The sequence below is a fragment of the Ischnura elegans genome, chromosome 12, assembly GCF_921293095.1.
Source record: "Ischnura elegans chromosome 12, ioIscEleg1.1, whole genome shotgun sequence".
NCBI lineage: Eukaryota > Metazoa > Arthropoda > Insecta > Odonata > Coenagrionidae > Ischnura > Ischnura elegans.
This window is the reverse complement of record NC_060257.1, coordinates 55,160,089-55,179,543: the sequence shown is the minus strand read 5'-3', so window position 1 is coordinate 55,179,543 and position 19,455 is coordinate 55,160,089. Positions and strand designations below refer to the sequence as shown.

General features: G+C 41.8%; 1 long non-coding RNA gene across 2 annotated transcripts in view; it reads right to left on the bottom strand.

The window, feature by feature from the left end:
- LOC124169163 overlaps nucleotides 1-18,972 on the bottom strand; it is a 71,397-nt gene extending 52,425 nt beyond the window's left edge. Inside the window, exon 1 of one of the 2 annotated variants that reach the window (XR_006867042.1) lies at nucleotides 17,783-18,972. This is a non-coding gene — a long non-coding RNA (uncharacterized LOC124169163). Of the gene's footprint in view, nucleotides 1-1,602; nucleotides 2,142-17,782 lie in introns of those variants that run through there. The other variant, XR_006867043.1, reaches the window with a different exon arrangement.
- Between the last annotated feature and the right edge of the window lie 483 nt (nucleotides 18,973-19,455).

Below are 19,455 nucleotides of genomic sequence, written 5' to 3'. Positions count from 1 at the left end.
CACAGACGTCAACCTTGTGATGGTTTAATACTTTCCTATCTTTCGCCGAAAAAGTTTTAGTATAATGCAATCGAAGAACGAGTGGATTTTAAGTTAAAAGGATGACTTGCAATATCGATACACATCCACTGTTTCATTTGTGAAATCACGTCATTGTATCGAGCATCCGGATAATATTACTTATTTTTGCGCATTCTACCTACCATGAATATGAATTTTCTCCAGGTTCATTTATTAAATGTGCATGAAACTCGCCTCATAAGATAACGGTTGCTAAATGCAATGACAGACGGCAGCTCTCCTGTTTCACGTAGAAGTTGCAATTGTAGTTAAAAGAAAAACTTCTCAAATTTGAAGTGAAAAGAGTTACCGGAATGGTTGGCAAACTACACTATTTTATTTGTGATCAATATATTGCAATCAATTCGTTGAATCAATCATTATGAGTATAAAATAAATTATTATCAATTTCCTCAAATAAAATATCCTGAAATTGATTTCAATATGGTAATTTTTACAAACGGGACTGGTTCCTATCTCAACCACAAGTTATTTGTGTCATTTCCAATATTTTCTGTAATTCATGAGCTATGATGAAAATGTTTAGAAATTTTTGTACTTCTGTGATGGTAGAAGTGAAATATCTTACATTTTCTCTGCGGATTTCTGCTTACGTGGTGATTTAAAATAAGCATATGTTTGAAGAATGTTTGGATCCATGTAGCGGTATAATGTCCTTACCGTCTTCATTAAAACAACGTACAGCTCAATTGCCCATATGTTTCACGTATTCTATGTTAGATAGCTCAAGAGGTAGGGTAAACCACAAAGGGATTACGCCTGTGTCGCTTCCGTTCCTGTAATAAAAGAAGATTTTTACTCCCGTTTTTAAGTTTTTAGCGACGAAATTTTTGCTGCACATCCATAATTTTGTTCCTCAGAGACACGCTTCAGCTCTCTCCCTTTATATAAGCCTTCCAGGATTCTTAAATCTTTGATTTTACTCAAACATATTGATGGCTGGAACTCAATGAAATAGGTTCTTAGATGATCGAAAAGAATCAGTGATAGGTCGCTATAAAAGTAACAACAATTTTTGTTTCCTAGATCGCATGAAAGGTATCGATACTTAACGCAAGCTTAACTTTGGGACACAATGCCATAAAAGGTATCTTGTCAATTTAACTCGGAATCATAACTATCAGGTGATGATATTTTTGTTTATAGCGACTCAATAAATCAATAGAAATAAGCGTTATACATCTCTCGTTTTGTTTATCACTTCCATATGCGCACTGATATCCTGCAAATGTATAGCCGCAACGCTTTCGTGCAGACGATCATCCTACTCTCGAGGAGTTCCCACTTGTATCTAGTCGAACATATCTTGTCCTCCGTTATCGATCGCTCGCCAGCTGGCACTGGGCGGAGATCACGTTGCTCATCCAAGTAGCAACCATCTCGACTCACGAGAATGTAACTTACTGGGGAAATATAAAACGATTGTGGGTTCGCCTTTCACATGGGTAGGGAATAAGGGGCAGGAATAAACGTGTTAGTTCTTGGACGGCACAAGTAACACAGTAATGGAAGCACTCTCACCCGTAATCTTGTCTCAAATGGTCATCAAAAGGCTCCGGACACGACAAGGATCTTGGCCATCGTACTTCTGCCTCGAATTCTTCTTAAAATAAAGTCACCTTACGTTGTGAACACGTCCCGCGACTGAGCTGTACCCGAGATGATCACACCACCATACTGCTGACGTCTACCGGAGGGAGAAAACAAATATTTCCCATGCCGGGTTCAGTCTTATGATCCATCATCCTTAGTCACTCCCAAGTCCACCTTTAAACTTCCTCTATCCCCAAGAATCACACTCTTGCAGTTCACACAACCGACCCAGGAGCCTCGTGGCTGGTTCCACGGAGGTTCGCGTCTCTCCCGCGTGGCAGCGCTTCGATCGACTAAGGACTGCCTCGACGAAATACGCAGCCGTACTTCGATAGGTCGAATCGCCGCAGGAGCGTGTTGCACATCGTTAAGATGGTTACGATTGGGGAAAACCACCTTGTCCTTAAATAAGCGAGTGTTAATCGAATATATTTCTGAATGTAGTGTATATATTATAAAGGCTAATGCCTTTTCGTTGCAGCCTCTGTTCTGTCACTGGTTGTTCGATTTAATCCCACACAATCGTCACACTTCTGAACTCGAACGAAAATCCGCGTGTCCCATAACTCCTCTCACGAACCGACTACTCCGTCAAAGTCTTCAATCCACATTCGCACTTTCATCCACCGTTACTGGCAGAAGCAGAATTGGCACGACATGCATCGAAAGCACGGGCGATCGCTCGATCTGTCCGATACGTTCATGGAGACAGTACTGACCGATCCAAGGAAGTTCGACGGGTCGTCCTCACCGCCCACTATAACGAGGAAGACCGAGTCGAGTCGGGCCGGACCCGCTTATTCCGAAATGGGGGACTCTCGATTAACCGGACTGCGTGGGCCGCGGCGTCCTTCGCGTCGGGAGGAGTAGGTCGAACTGTATTCTCCACGGTGTGTCTGACGGCGGCGACGGAGAGGCAGTGCGGGGGTGGGTGGGGGGGGGGGGAAAGACGGGGGTGCAAAGTAGGGAAGGGGTTTGAGGGGGGGTTGTTAGATTGGGAGGGGGATGGGGTCGGGGAGTTGGGAGTTGGGAGGAAGTAACCTGGACGTCTGGACTGTGTGCTCCTCGCGATAGTCACGATATGTGACGGTGGGTGTGGGGTGGGCCGAGGGGTGGGTTCGTTGAGGGTGGAGGGGGGTGGTTGAGGAAGTGGGAGGCAACCTGGACGTCCTTCCACTGCGGAGAGCGAGGGGACCAATGGGGAATAGGGCTGGGTGGTGGGGGAAATGGCAAAAGAAGGGGTGGACGATCTCCCTACGAGTCATTCTCGCCAGGAAGTTGAGGCACTGGGCGATTTTTGTGCGGGCAAGGCTCGGAAAAAACGGAACTAGCGGATTTCTGAGTCTCGATCGTTTCCCTCACATTGTCGCAATAGGCTTGTATCATGTATTTACAGAACAATGGTACAAATATTGATGCTGAAATATGAACTTTGGTAAATTTAGTTTAGGTTATGTATTTTACTATACCCACAAAATAACGACTAAATGCTCGTAAAAACGGAACTATCGAATCTCTGAGACGCGATCGAGACTGATTCCCTCGCGTTTTTGCAATAAAAATCCATGACATGTACTTGAATTTTTAGAACAATTATTACAACCAGTGATACTGAAAAAATATTCATTTGGGTCTATGTATTTTCCTTTACATACTAAATTACGACCACAGGCTCGGGAAAATCGGAAACAGCGAATATCTTAGGTGCGACCGTGGCTGTTTTCCTGGCGTTGTCGCAAAAGCCATAAATCGCATGAACTTGAATTTTTAGAACCATTGCTGCAACTATTGATGTTGAAAAATGGGTGTATTTACACGGCACTTTTACTACACTCACAAAATTACGACCGCAGGCTCGGAAAAACGGAACTTGAGAATCTCTTGAGTCTCGGTAATGGCCTTTTCCCTCACGTTTTCGCAAAAGGCATCCATTGCAGAAACTTGTATTTTTAGAATCGTGTTACAAATTCTAATGTTGAACCGTGGATGTATTTAGTTAAATGTAGTTATGTTTATGCATTTTGCTAACCCCCCAAAATTACGATTAAGGGCTCAGGAAAATAGGAGGTTACGTAGAACCGAATAGCGAATCTTTGAGGTGCGATTATAGCTGTTTCCCTCGCGTTGCCGCAATAGTCATTCATTGCATGAATTGAATATTTAGAAAAATTTTAACCATAAAATCTTACCTTATACGTTGTCCTAATTACTAATACAATGGGATTTCTTCGATTTAAATTCAAATAACAGGAGGATTTAAATCCATTGAGTTGTTACAGGTTTGAGGAGTTTTCTGGTGTGAGAGGAAAATATTTTTGAGAACAGCATGAATTTCAACTCGATGCCTACCCTGTTTGTGAATCGTAATCAAATTTCTTGTATTGGGTCAGTAAAAAGCGTAAATTCCATAATTAATATACTCTTCGTTTTCCCTCCATCATTACGTTGTGTCATGTTTCCATTATGACTTGATTATGAGGATATAAGGGCCGTGTTAGCAGTAATAGAGGAGGAATCTTCTCACATTATTGAAGATGTTTGTCTATCATTAATTGTTTCAACCCGAAGAATTTGTTGATAAGTGAAGCTACATGTTACCCTATGCTAAATAATTCGTTCAACCATAATAAGAGAGGGATATAGAGAGATTTTTTACGAAGATTATAAAAGCCAGAAGATTGCCTTATGAGAATCGATAGCTGACCCCCATGTAGCCTTCATCTTGGTTTGAACCGAGTCCCTCTTGGTGGGTTGACCTTTGCTCTGGTCATTATCAAACCACATGCGGAACCCGATTATGTGTAAACGGAATATTTTTAGAAGATATCGTTCAATGTTTTCGATAAAACTGGAATATTTACTCAATCTACTATATCATACGTACCTGAAATTTTCTCGGATGAACACACGAGTTATATGAAGTGTAAATGTTTACGAGTGGAGAGATGCATATATTTTTTTGAATTTCCAAGAGAGTGAATGACGAAATGGGATAGAAGAAATTTTCTGCGTCAATGGCGCAAGGTTGATTCTATAGATCCTTCTCTTGGGATGTAGGAAATAGCGAGATACCTGCAGAAGATAAATCGTTGAATGAAAGGTTTGTGTTGCGTGAGTAAGATGAATGAATAGAAATTTTACGTGGGAATTGGATGAAGGAAATAAAATTCAGAATCCTGAGTGGGAAAGAGGACGAAATATTGTGAGAGAAGGGGAAAAGACATGTTTTTTTATTTAAAAATAATATTTCCTCCTCGAACAAGTCCTTTAGGAACAGTATTAATATAATAATCCAAAGTGTGCAGAAGTACTAAGATAAGACGTTCTACCGATAAGGTACGATGGTAATGGCACCCTTAGAATCAGAAACATGGACAATTGGAAAATTTGATGAGAAAAGTGTTGCAGCTTTCGAGAACTGGGTGCTGACATTGGATGCTGGAGATCAAATGGACGGATATTAAAATAGGGAGGCAAAAACTGATAGAGGTGGATGAATTCTGTTATTTGGGAAGCAAGATAACTAGTGACGGGAGAAGCAAGAAAGAAATTATCAGCAGAATAGCCCAGGCGAAGAGGGCATTCCACCAAAAGAGAGACCTGCTTACAGCGGGAAACTTAAATATGGAAGTAAAGAAACAATTTATAAGAACCTACATCTGAAGTATGCTCCTATACGGAAGTGAGGCATGGACAATGACCGCAGCGGAGAAAGCAAGGATAGAGGCCTTTGAAATGTGGTGCTACAGAAGAATGATGAGCATCAAATGGATCGACCGAGTTAGTAACGAGGAAGTCCTCAGAAGGGTAGGAGAGAAGAGAAGCCTCATGAAAACCTTAATAAGAAGACGGAACAACCTTATAGGCCACATCTTGAGACATGATGGCCTGATGAAGACAATCGTCGAAGGACAAGTGGAAGGCAAGAATGGAAAAGGAAGACCTCGAACAAAATATATGGAACAAGTAAAGAAAGATGTGAAAAAAAAGACATACGTAGGTGTGAAAAGATTAGCTGATAGGAGAATAGAGTGGAGAGCTGCGTCAAACCAATCCTAGGATTGTTGACCAGTGATAATGATGAGGATGAGAAACATTGATGCCTCCAGAGAATGGAAAATGTAAGGAAACTGTCGAGCATAATTCGCCAAAGAACGATCCGGTGGATGGAACCGGTGTTAGCGGGTACAGTGGTTACGTTAGAAATATTATGAAGAAAAAAATGGAAGGAAAAAACCCTCGAGGAAGACATAGGGATAATTAATTGAGGCAGTTGAAGAATGGCCCACGGAAAAATAGCCCGAGGAGAATGTAGGAACTAACTTGGAAGAGAGCGAATGAAGGGACATACTATAAAAACCATGGGATTCCAGTACTCTGAAAATGCAAACTGAAAGGGGTAAGAAAGAGAGTTAGACCGTGAAAGAGATGATTACAGGATCCAGAGGAAGACTTGAAGTCAGTGGGAGTCATGAGATGAAGGTAAAAAGCAAGAAAAGAAACTGAATGGAAGATCGTAGAGAATGGTTCGTCATACAAGGCTGTTAAGTTATGGATGGTGATGTTATTCAGTGAATTGCTGTTTCTTTCATTGTTGAGATTTCGTGTAAAACTAGAATATGTTTCAAAAATGCGCGGTTTGTAGATTTTTGAATGAGCCATGAAATTTCATGGATAGATCGAAAAAATATGTAAATAAGAAAAGATTAGCTTATAGGAGAATTGAGTCGAGAGCTGCTTCAAACCAATTTCATGATGAAAATGAAAAAGCAGGAGCAATTTCCACAATTTTACATTTATTGATACGACCGGTTTCGTTTTTCAGCATCATCAGGCATTTTCAGCACCTGATGATTCTGAAAAGCGAAACCGGTCGTATAAATAAATGTAAAATTGTGGAAATTGCTCCTGCCTTTTCATTTTCATTATGTCACGTTTCCACTCCATCTCGCCTGAAACCTCAGACAATCTCAGGATTGTCGACCAGTGATGAGGAATAATATTTTACCATAACGTTAGTTTGCTGTGATATATATTTTTCAAGCGCAAGGGGTGGATGGTATTGGATGAGGAGAGATAGGCTAGGATGCACTCGAATAGAATCTCGATACTTATTTATAGATTCATAAATAAAGAGACTAGGATTGATTGTTGCGTTTGGGTAATGCGAGGGAGAGAACTTAACGTTACAAAGCTTGGGATGTTTTAAGGGTTGAGATAACTTTTTAGTCACTGTCAATTTCGAATCAATCATATGTAAATGATTTGCCTTGAATGACTGCACTTTGCATCCTGAGCACACTGCGGGACAGGTAAAATATATGCTACGCAAGGGCATTCTTCTTCTTCATTGCTCAATTTGTTGATAGATTTGCGGAAACTGAAGTTTATCTAATTATATCTTTGATATAAGCATAGCCTTTTCTTCATGCGTACTACATTAACAGCCTCAGTAACTGTAAACGTAGTCTTTCTCTGTTTCTCTTTCCTGTAAAGTTTCCATATGCGGCTAATTTCAAGCATCATTCTTCTATGCTTAATTTTTCTATGCTTCTATGCTTTGCAATTGTGATTCGTGGAAGATACATACTTTCCAAGGATGATATTTCCGCAGTCGTCAGTGTTAATGATTTTTATCGCATCGTACTTTCGAGATAATGTGAAATATGTCCTTACACGTTGTCCACTCACCTTGCCTTTATCACTCAGATATGGCTCAGTCGGACTTTGAACTGGTGCACATGTTAATATCATTATCGACTTGATGGCTCTAACGAGTGTTGGACACGACTTGTAATGATTTGTACACACTAACATCTAATCTTGTACACACAACAGTATATCCTCCAATTCTATGTCATAACCGATAAATACGGTAAGTGTAGCCAAAGTTTTGCTTGTTAATTACTTTAGTTTCATAGTTTAGTTGACAAATTGACTGTAATCATGGCGAAATCCCCAGATCTCCCCAGAAGTGTTAATTATGTATCTATTTGACTCACGCGTTCATTTATATAACCCCTCACCGACGATTTTGAAACACGGTTGTATTTACTCGTTGGATTCATTTTATAGGATGACTTAGCTCTGCTCTACTATTAAGTTGTATTCTTCCGCGTTGAATGTAATTATCGCCGGTGGTGATGCTATGTATGAAGCTGTTCTGAATGTGCAGTATGGAGGTTAGAACTTTGAAGTTTTTGGAAGAGTTTTTGGGCTTTATCAATCAATAGGCAGCAATATTGTTTAGCACAAATGCTTCCAAAGTCAAGTATTTCGTCATGTTCAGGAAGAAAGCCATCATAATTCACTTCCATGATCGTACCTGATTTTCGGTGAAATGAAAATAATGCATTTTTTAGCACTGTTCATTTTGTCCGTAATTAGTGTTTAAATTTGAAAATATCTTTTCTGATAGTCCAGAAAACAATAATAATTAGGTATTAAAAAACTAGAATTTTTCCCTTTCGGCGGCAGTCCGGATTATCGAGAAATCCTGTTTTGGAATATGCGGTCCCGATTCAATTCGGTCTCCCTCGTTATAGTGAATCTATCGGCCAGTCCGAGGGATCACCCGTCATTTCGATTCATGCCGTGCCGTATCAATTTTGCTTTTTTAATCACGTGTCCTATCACCCCCTGCCAATCTTCCATGGGGTGTAATATGTAAATTCGAGTGAGAGGGGAAAGTTATTGGGAGAGGTAAGAAGGGGTCAGGGGGATATTTAACGGGCTCGCGCGGAGGGGCCGTATGAGGGGTACCTAAGGGTGAATGTAGCGGGAAGGAAGGGTGAGCCGTGGGCGTGGAGGCAGCTGGTCCGAACTGGTCAGGGGGGGGCGGTGCAAAACGGGTGCTCCGTCCACATTCATCGCGAGAAAAGTTGCATATCATCCTCGACCTCAATAACTCGGCAAGTTTCAAAATACGTACGCCGATATCTCTGCCGTTTCCTGCTCCGCGGACTAATTTTGTCCTTTCCCCGTGAATCCTGCTTCCTCTTCCGGATATCTACCATAAATACGCAATATCCCTGATCGGGATATCGACCCGACTGGTGTGAATACCAAAGTTTATTTTCGTACTCGTTGTTTTTATCTGCTACTCCATGGGTTTTTTTTACCCTCGCCGATCGGTATTGTTTTGCCCTTCCCGAAAATAGGTGAAGAAGTTGAAAATATTTTCATAGGTACGAAACGGGATGTTTTGTGGGTGCAATTCTCTCTTTGTTAGACCCATTTTGGCATGATTTGTAGTTTTTACCTGCTATCTAATGTGTTTCTTTTATCTTCGACGATCGTTACTGTTTTGTCCTTCCCAAAAAAAGGCCCTTTTTTTTTTAGCTCCGGGCGGGCATTATAAATATGTATTAGCCAATTCCAAAGAGATGCGTGCTACAGATTGATTTTAGGTCACGGATATAGCATCGTTGCACATCGAAATATTATCCTTTAGCGACGCATCATCACATCATGTGAGCGATGCGTGTATCAAATATTTATCCGTTACGGTCTGGGAAGTATTATGGGTGCATAAATGTGGTCAAATTTAGAAACCTTTGCACATTTTGCTTCAGACGACATTTCCGTTGTACGTCGCGCGAAAATAGCTTCGAATAACAAAAGTTACCACGGAATTTTGCCTGGCTATCACACTGATGTCGCTGATTTCATTGGGAAATAGAGAAACCATATAATTATAATGACAACACGCCTGTTAACGAATACGAAGATTATGAAGCTATCAAAACAATGGTATCAATAACTTGACCAAGTATTTCATGCTAATTCTTCTAGTGATATTGGTGTAGCGAGAAGAAACGGGAGTATCAGTGATGTCTAATACTGCTATTTGAGATGTATTTTAAAGGATTATGGTGATCAAGATTTTTTCATTTTTTCCTCTTGGAATGATTATTTTAACATGGCATACTATCTCATATTGGCGTACTAATTTGTGGTTTGGGTATCTTTGATTCGTGTAATTACGATTTAGACATTTCGTTCGCCATTGGCTGTCAACCGTAGTGAGAACCAGGTTTCGTACCTGTGAGGGAAAAACTCCATAGGCATAGCGGAAAGATGAAAATCGTGAATGAACATCATTGGTGCTGCTGCGTTTGAGCTGCTAGGCGGGCGTTATAGTGTCGCCCTGGATGGGCGTATTATATTAGTGCTGACTTGACGCTACTTGATTTTATTCCTGACACTACCACTCAGAAATATTACAAAAGAGGATCCTCAAATCGTGCTCTAAATGTATTGTCACCCACCTCGCATTTAAATTGGTTTACAAAAGCCGCCACTCGCGTCGCTGACGATAAAATTGATCCGAGTTTCACGGGGTAATTAGGTAAAATTAGGGGTATTGACCGAATTTTATACACATGATGATTTAATGTATCAAATTCATTTCTTTTCAGTGCTAATTCTCACAGTGACAAAGATTATGCTGAAAATGTTTGGAAAAAATGGATCGCATTGCACTCATCACCGCGCCGCGGACATTTTTGAAAACTGATTAAAATGCGACCGGAGTGGCAACAGAAATCAGCCTTCTATGGGATGGAATTGAGCCTCTTCTATACGGTTACCTTTCTTCCACTACTGCTTGGGTTAATATCGTAATGCAACTTACTAAATTGTTCCATCAAATCCCTATCTATACATGACTCCTTTGACATTGATATAAAGACAGAGAACTTTGAGAAGTTCTGACTTAAAATCAGGGAAGTGTCGGGGAATATGAAAATTAAATGAATCCTTAAAACCATGTACGCAACACGAATATTAGGTGAGAGGATACGCAAGTTTGGATGTGTTTTCAACTACCGTGCATTAAAATGGATTTATCGAAGTCGCCAGTGACGGGAGAAGCGATCACAATTTCATGAATAAATAAGCTGTAATCAGAGCTTTCAACCAAAATTTACATTCATGATGATGTGATCTATCATATTCAGAGCTTCACAATGACATTCCTCGCTCTATACATTATGTACGCTCGACATTTTACAATAAAGTTACCGAATCGGCTTCAGAAATCTTTCTGTCCGACAAATGTTTATTGAACTCATAATTTTTCAATGCTTTTCCTCGCAATGGTAACCGATATACAGCAAAATATTGGAAAAAAAGTGTATCGCCGGCATTTTCGAAAACTTATTGAAAAGAGACCGGATTGACTACAGAAATCAACCCTCTATAGGATGCAATGGGATCTCCTATACTAGGTCTCCTTGGTTCGTACTTCGAGTGGGATGGCTTCGTTCGATAATATCGAGCTGGGCACAGGTTAGGGGACCGCTCTTCTCTCAGCGTATGATTAAAACGGAGGGGATATCCTCGTACTTTTTTCCCCGGTGCGTTGGGCAGCTCCTGTTTTATCGCACGCCACGCAGGCGAGGGTGGTGAAGTCGCACTATCACGTGATACCCTTACACGCTCTTCCGAGCACGAATTCGTGCCGAAGCGTGACCGCAGACCGTGAGGGGGGAGGGTGGAAATCGGTGAATGCTCTCTTTCGTGATCGCTTGAACGTCCAGAAGAGAAGAAGGGGGACCGAATTTTCGAGTCAAATAGGCACGTCTTACTAGGGCGTGGTGAACTAGTGGTTAAGGTTTTTGTGTTACGCCGACCGGTGTTTCTCGGATTCAACTAAAATTTCCACCTTAAAACCTTTTTTGGTGACTTCCGTCTGAAGTCCTCGCGGCTTACTTTCATACTGTACCCGACGCAGGCCACCCGACGTTGCTCAGGAAGAACCCAAAGAAGTGGGAAGCTTGGAACTTGGAATTCATGGTCACATGGCATGATTTTTAGGTAACGGAACATAGCAGGTATGATGATGGTATGCATAAGTAACACCTAACAATGAAAAAATAGGTTTTCTGTGTACTGCGCACGGGATAGGCTTATGCCCCGCACCACGACATTGATCATTATGCGTGACCGTACGTGCGCAGATCAAAAACGTCGTGTGAAAGCATACCCCTGCAAAAAGATTTGCACCAATAGGATTTATATTAAGTGTAGAATCCTATATGTAATGTTTCCCTTTGAGCGTATCAAGAGGTGTGCCTACCCGGCAGGATGTCCAACCACAGAAATTGTATAAAGTGATGTAACAAATTATAAAGATAAATCGACGCAAGGATCGCGTCAAAAATAAAACGACGTAGCACTACGGGCTTTGAGAGTATGATATGCACCTACGTACAAACTTTGGTTGTAATCCGTTCAGCCGTATGGAAACTCATAGCGGACAAACAAACAGATATCTTCTTTTATTTATGAAGAACAAAGACACTGGAGGTCGATGAAAATTAACGTCGCTTCCTTGAATATGTGAATTATACGCCCCATTTGCGCAAAAATAGATAAAGATTTGCGCTCACCTCAAATGAATTTATGACATCCTCCGTGGAATAATTGTGAAACTGGGTAATTTCAGAGAAACGGATTATTTCACTTCGCAGGACTGAACAACGCGTAATGAATTCTAGCATTGCCATGTAAATCCTTCAATGTTCTCCAATTCATTCACGATTAGTCGGCGAAGTTTGATTTTTGTTTGAAGCATCGCCTGAGTACAGCACAACGGGAACTTTGGTTTGTATTTTTGGATATCCTTAATTTTATTATCCTTTTCTGAGGATGTAAAATTAATTGTGCGATGTTTTTAGTACCGTATCGATGGCTTTGCTATCGATGTAGTATAACTGTGCTTCGTTGAAATGGGAAGCATCTGGATCGGAATAAAATTAATATATATTTTTAAAGAATTCACAAATCACCGGCAAGCTCATATTTCGGGAAGGCATAGGCAACCGTTGCTTTTTCACAGCGAAATATAGCTCCGGTCATATAGGAGTTCATTGATTACGTAAAGAAGAAATATGAGACGTGAAAGTTTACCGCATGATGTAATCTATTCTTTACGAAACGCTTCCTAAGGATTACGGTGTAACAGCCCTTGACGTTCGAATGAGTTACGGGCCTGAAGGTATCCTTAAAAATATTGGGATAAAAGGGAGTACTCCTTATTTCTCCAAGCACATAAAAGGATCGCATAGCTTTGGAATCCTAGAACTAGAAACAATCCGCGCTTTCGTTTACTTTTTTGCCGATTTCGTATTTATAAATCGAAGAAATCCTGAACCTCATTTTGTAGCTCAATCATTGTCCGACATTTATAACAAAATAAACTTCTCAATTCTGTGGTTTTCATATTTTGCACCTGAATTTTGAGCATTGGTTCAGCATTGAAGTGATTTCGACATCAAAATTTATATATTTTTATTCTGCCTATTTCTTGAAGTAAGCCGTGCAGTTGTGAAATGATCGTACCGTTAACTGAAGAGTTTCATTCGCGATTATTCTGTTTTTAATATTCTCCTTCGGTCAATATAATAACCATAGGGGCAAACATTTCTTCCAACTTTCTCTATGACGATGCGAGAAAAATAAATGGTCAAGGAATCAACACGCGAGCATTTAACTGTTGTAATAATTAATGATCTTGAAGAGCCCATACTTTTTCCTTTACAGGACAAAAAAAATCCTCGTGAATTAATCTTAAACGAGCCACATTCAATAAAAATAAAATTTCCGCCCAAAATGGGTCGTTATGGTTATTTCCGTGTCGGAATTCGCCGCTCTTTTACGCCGGCTAGCAAATCACTTCCTCTTTCCCGCATTGGAGCCCTGATAATGGCGTTTCTATCTATGGACTTACGGCGTCTCCTCCTGCCGGATCAACAGCGCATGCGCAATTGTCATTTGACGCATCCTTGCGGCTTCAGCGCCTCTCCTCGTCTTATCCGCCGGTTACCACGTGACGATTCGCCTCAGACGTTCAATGGCCGAGCTGCGAATATAAATACTGGACTTTCGACGTAAAGGGGGCGCTGCATGTTAACGGATAGTTTCCCACCCTTCCTTCGCCGTTTGTACGTATCTCAGAGATTTATCTAGGCTATCGCGCGTTTCACATCATTTGTTAAATAAAAGCTTTGTTTAGTGGGTATTAAGGAAAAGATATAATTCACCTTATACGAGAAGAATTTGAGTATGAGAAACTGTTGAATATGAGAACAATTTGGATGTATTTAAATCAATAAACCTTTTCTGAGGAAGTACAATTAATTATGCGATGTTTTTAGTACCATATCGGCGGCGTTGCGATCGTCATGGCATAACTATGCCTCATTGATATGGGAAGTCTATGGATCGAGATAGGGTTAGCGTCGAATATCCAGTGTCCATATTCGCGGGCAGGAATGATCTTGCTACAGCGAGACTTAGGAAATACTCAGCACATGTTTCAGTTTGTTTGGAATTTGTTAAGTCCAGTGATTATTTTTCCAATAATCTTATTCCTGTTCACATTTCATGCTTGGTAGCAATTTTTGTTATTTCATGATATATGTTGCTATATGAACTGTTGCGGTTTTCACCCGAAGATGTTTAAAGATGTGTAATACTCGAGCTGAAACTGCTACCTATATTTCGGATGGAGAATTATCCTCACGACTCTGCAAACCACGATTGTTATTTCCGAGTGATACGAAAGATTTTCCGGTCGATCTTATTGTGGTTTCAAAAGCATTATGGTTAGAAGTTAGACTAGTAAACCGGCCTACGAGTTAAATCACTGAGTGAGTGGCATGAATCACGTTAATAGACACGAATATCCGGACGAGTCGTGAAGATATCTCACATTTTTGCATTCGAAATCGTGGGTTGAGTCCGTATGAGGTGGAAATAGAAGCGTTTATGGTCTCGTGGCTGGATAGATTTTTATGTCCTTCCCCATCCGACTTGAGGGAGAACTTACATATGATCTGAATAGACACGCAAGTGGTATCAGTGCTGAGTAATGAGTGTCATTGAACTCGGATGCTTTCGTCTCTCATACAATTCTCTTATTCCGAACTTCTCCGATTACTTCTCACCCCTTTCTCATACGCTTTTGCCTGATTTCCCACCCTTATGGCTGTTCACCTGTCTTTCCCCGCCCTCTGCCGTATACAAAATCTACGAATTTTTGTTATAAGTACACAGGCCCATACTTCGTCCTTTCCGAAGTATATTCAACTCAGAGAAATTGTGTATCTTGGCTGAGAAATGGTTAGGATGTGAATAAAGTAAACATAATTGTGTAGACATAGAAACATGTGGATAGTCACAGATGGATATAGATAAAAATTGGAGTAAAAATGATGGAATTGGTGATAAATGGAATAGATAGAATTTTTAAGAAATTTTCAGAAGTGGATAAAAATGTAAATTTGGATCACATATCCATTCCGCATATCACATGATTCTATTCTTTGCCACTGCTTGCACCTTGCCTAGGGTTCGTCTCGGTAACTGCTCATTACCAGCATCTATGCGGGAAATTTTCAGTAATTACAGAAAAATTTCAGTAGTTGCAGTAATACCGCAGTGAATGGGGAGCGTGGTAGTCTAACAGCGCGTGATTCTCGGCTACTGAGGTTCCGGGTTGAAATCCAGGGAGGAGAATCTAAACATCCAAAAGTTCTCGAAGTGATGGATGGAATAGAGAGAACCGTCTTTTCTACTCCGAATTCAAGACAGTCGCTCACCTGTGGCTTAGTCTGGGATGAGCTCTACCTTAGCCTATCCAAACCAGCCCTCGTGATGAGTCACTGGGTGAGTGAGTTGGTACAATCGTACAAGATGCCATGATTGCAAACCATGCCGGGTAAATATAGTTTTCCGTGGACTTGTTGAAAGGCGGCATTAGTTACCTGATATGTAAGCTTTTTAACGCTGAGTTTGGTGTAGCATATTTCTCTCACGAGGTGGAAATCAAGATGAAACAGTCGCCGCCCGACTTTATTGCATGCTAACGGTGAATATATCAAATCTGGAGAGAAATATCTACGATTAGACTGTGGAGCTGAGCTATGACTTAACCGGAATTCCCCCGTTGATCATCATTATCCCTTCTAGCGAGGGATCGTTGGATGTAAGCCACGGTTTGGGAAGAAATTATTACGTCTGCTACGATGATAGGTAATTACGAAAATTTTTATATCCACTTCCATTTTCTTTGGATTGTGTAAATTTGAGGAAAACATCATGCGGCTCTTGCAGTATGAGTTAGCACACAATATGTCATTACAGACGGTTGTGTTAGTTACGTAATAAAGCGAAAATAAATACGGTGTTAATTTTCTGTGTTGAGTCTCAAGTATTTTTCTTTTCTCTAATCAAAGATGAAGGGGTGACTGAACTCAAGTTCAAACTCAAAGCAGAAATACAATATAGCCCAGTGGTTTTTACATTAGTAGTCAGGATATTATGTCTTATCTTATAGGTTACGTAATTAATTTATCATAGTCTCGCTCTGAGTCGTTTTTCGTTCATTGATATTCTAAGTTTTCATATCCGGGATTCTTATTAGCTGAATATGATGGTGAGCCAGTTTCGTGAAATCTTGATTTGTGTCAAGGCATAGTCGAGTGAGATGCCGGTACATGCTGAAGACGTGATTGGAGTTACTCAGTGCTAATCACGGTTTATTAGAGGGAATAGCTGAAGATATAAAGGATAGGTGTTGAATAGACGATGGAAGTCCGTGGATGCATACACTGGATGTGCATAGCACGTGGAGAGCCAGTATTTTCCATTTATGCAATCCCACAGTTTTCGTCGGCGAATCGGACATAAGCAGGCGTATGATAATTCTCATCCATACTAAGGTACGTGGTTAGGTAATAACAGTGTAAATGTATTGGAAGGGTGTGGACGGAAACTTATAAGCCAAATGGGAGGCAAGAAAGGTGAGTAGAGTTCGTATGGCTAGACACGGGATACAAAATTCGTGTTACTTACGAAGAATACTTAGCAAAAAAATAAAGCGAGGAATCAAAGAAAAACTTTTAGATGTACTACGAGGCTGAGAAAATACATTTAGCCCGTTTGATAGGAGATGGATTACTATAAGCCAATTGAGAGAGTGCTGTGCGTCTTAGGATGAACGGGAAAAATGAGAACTTTTTTGTAAGATGACTCTTGGAGGTTAGAATAATAAAAATGCTGTTAAAAATCGCGAGAATGTAAGGTATTGCGATGACTTACAGGGAGGAAGAGGATGAATATTTGCTGAGCGTAATCTCTATTTAGGGAACGGCCTTATCTCTGCAAGATTTATCAATTACTCAGCGGCAATGCATATATTGATGATTACATAATCCTTCAAATCGAATACTGCGGCCTTCCTTTTCTTATTTTCCGATAATAGTTCCTTCGGTCCCTAGATATTCTTTTTCCTGGTGTCCTTTCTATATCTATCGAAACTACCCTATCTCGGGGCGATATCCATCGTAATATCCTATAGTAAACGATAAAAAAAGCTTGAGTATCGATGTCCTAATTGATTGAATCCTCATTCAGTGTCCAGTGTATTCTTGACTAAAAGTTCGAATTCCCAGCATGCCCAGTATCACAGACAAGAATGCGCTTGCCCGGCAAAGCAGTAAAAGGCTGTAGCCCAGCCAGCAAGCCGGCCGGCCGGCTCCGGCGACCTCATAGCTGGAGCATATGCAGCAACCCTTGGAGAAGTCACATCACCACTACCACTCCCATCTACCCCGATAACCAACCCTCGCTTTTTTGTCATTCTTAACCCCCTGCAGGCGTCATATTCGTAGGGAAGGAGAACCTCTGTACCCTCACTCAAGCAATCATCTTTCATGCACTCACACATGTTCACGACAAGGATATATATATATACGCGTGTGTGATATATATATACAATATACATATGCATAGGTATATATTGTATATATATATATACATCATATTCGTATATATATTACACACACCCACACATACTCTCCAGAACCCATCCGACCGATATCACCACATCCTTCTCGCCTATACTGAAATCCTCATCCCACTTTCCTGCACACATGTGTTTAAATTCCCACCCTATTTCCCTTCTTGATCATCCCCAAACCACCACCATATACACACATTCACCCTACATCTATACCTCCCCTTCATGCAGAATAGTTAAATAAAAAAGAAACCACTCAAACCGATCTCACAAACGCACACATGCACTCAAAAGACTTACCGTATCGTTCTGTTGGACACTGCTCCTTGATCTTCATCTCGACGTCTTCACTGGGACTCCTTCAGCACATCTTCTTCTTCTCCAAAGCCGGCGAAAAACTTCCAACCCGTCTTTTCCCAGATCTTGCCTCGGACGTCCTCATTGATGGATTTCTCAGTCCCTCCGGCAAAGATGTACGCGAGGTAAGGGATTCTTCTCCCGCTCCTCATACGACCTACGTGCCCACACTCATTTCCTGATATACTTGGTACATTTAGCAACGAAGGGTTACGATTCTTTTATACGTACAGTTTCTCTGGAGTTGCCGCGGTATGGAACATCCTCTCCCGAGCTTTCGCGTCGACTGCAGGGGCAGCATCGTCTGGGATCAAACACCGGAAAGGGGTCCAGGAGAGGAAGGCATCAGGGTACACTCAGGAAATATATGGTATACATTACGTGAGCGAACCAGTGATATTTTGTTGTAGGACTTCACTTTTTCCCGGCGAAAGATGGCGGTAAATTCATCTCGAGATTTCATCTGGGTGATCTCCTCAATCTCCATCGCTACCGACGTTTCGATGAAATCTTCTTTTACATCATCATCAGGGCCGATGATACGATGGAAAAGGACTTTATCTAAACATGGGAAGCGATGGAGATTACCCGGATGAAATCACGAGAAGAATTTACTTCCAGTGATACGTTTGATCTCCCGTTAATCCGCGATGATCCTGGCCTTCAGCGGACGCAAAAGCTCGCGGAACGAAGATCCATGCTGCGACTCCAGAGAAAAAAACGGGCGTTTCGGCGGAGAGAAAACACCCTTCTCGTCCGGGGCGTCAGCTCCTCTTTCCTCCAGCGGTGGAAACACTGGACCCATTCCTCTATACTTCCAACCACCCCTTTCTTCTCCCCCACCCTACTCCCCTCTCTCTCGCGATTTAGGCTGAATCAAACTGTCCCGCACGTAAAAATTTGAGAAATTTGAACGAAGAGGAAAAAAAACGGAAATAGTCGAGGGAAGCTCTCTTTTTTTTACGGGACCGTCGCCGGTTGGTGCTAGCAGAAATTCTCTCGTCGAAATGCGCGTCCTTTAAAAACCTCCCCACGGAAGATCCCGACAGCCACTGACTGCGGAGCTGGAGCGAACGCTGTGCCCCCTCCGGACCCAGAACCGCCGCCTCCCGTGGAACCGGCAGGGGGTAGGGGGGTGGTGGAAGGCCGCCCCCCCCTTATGTGAACCACCGCCCCACACAACCCCCTCCCCCCTCTAAAAACCCCCGCTGCAGAATAAGGGGGAGTCCAGAGAGAGAGAGAGATATAGCTGGCGGTCCAGGCCTAAGTCTCCCGTTCGTCCCTGCCGCACGGAGCTCTGGCAACGGACTGGGGGATCGATGGGACAGTGCGGGAGGCGGCCTGCGGGAGGAGGGGAAGAGAGAAAGGGTCTGGGGGAGGGGTACGTATGGGAGGGGGGGATGGATTTACCCCTGCGAACTCGGTGGTGGGGGTGGGGTGATAAGGTGGGGTGGTAGTTGTGGGAGGGGAGAAATGTAGGGGCGATTCAGGGGAGTGTTTAGTGGGGTGGAAGCAGAGGGTATGGGGTGGAGAAGGGGTAAGGGGAATTATAAAGAAGGGGTACGGTGGGGTACGGTAGGAGTAGGGAGAGTGTGGTAAGGGGAAGGGATGGTAAT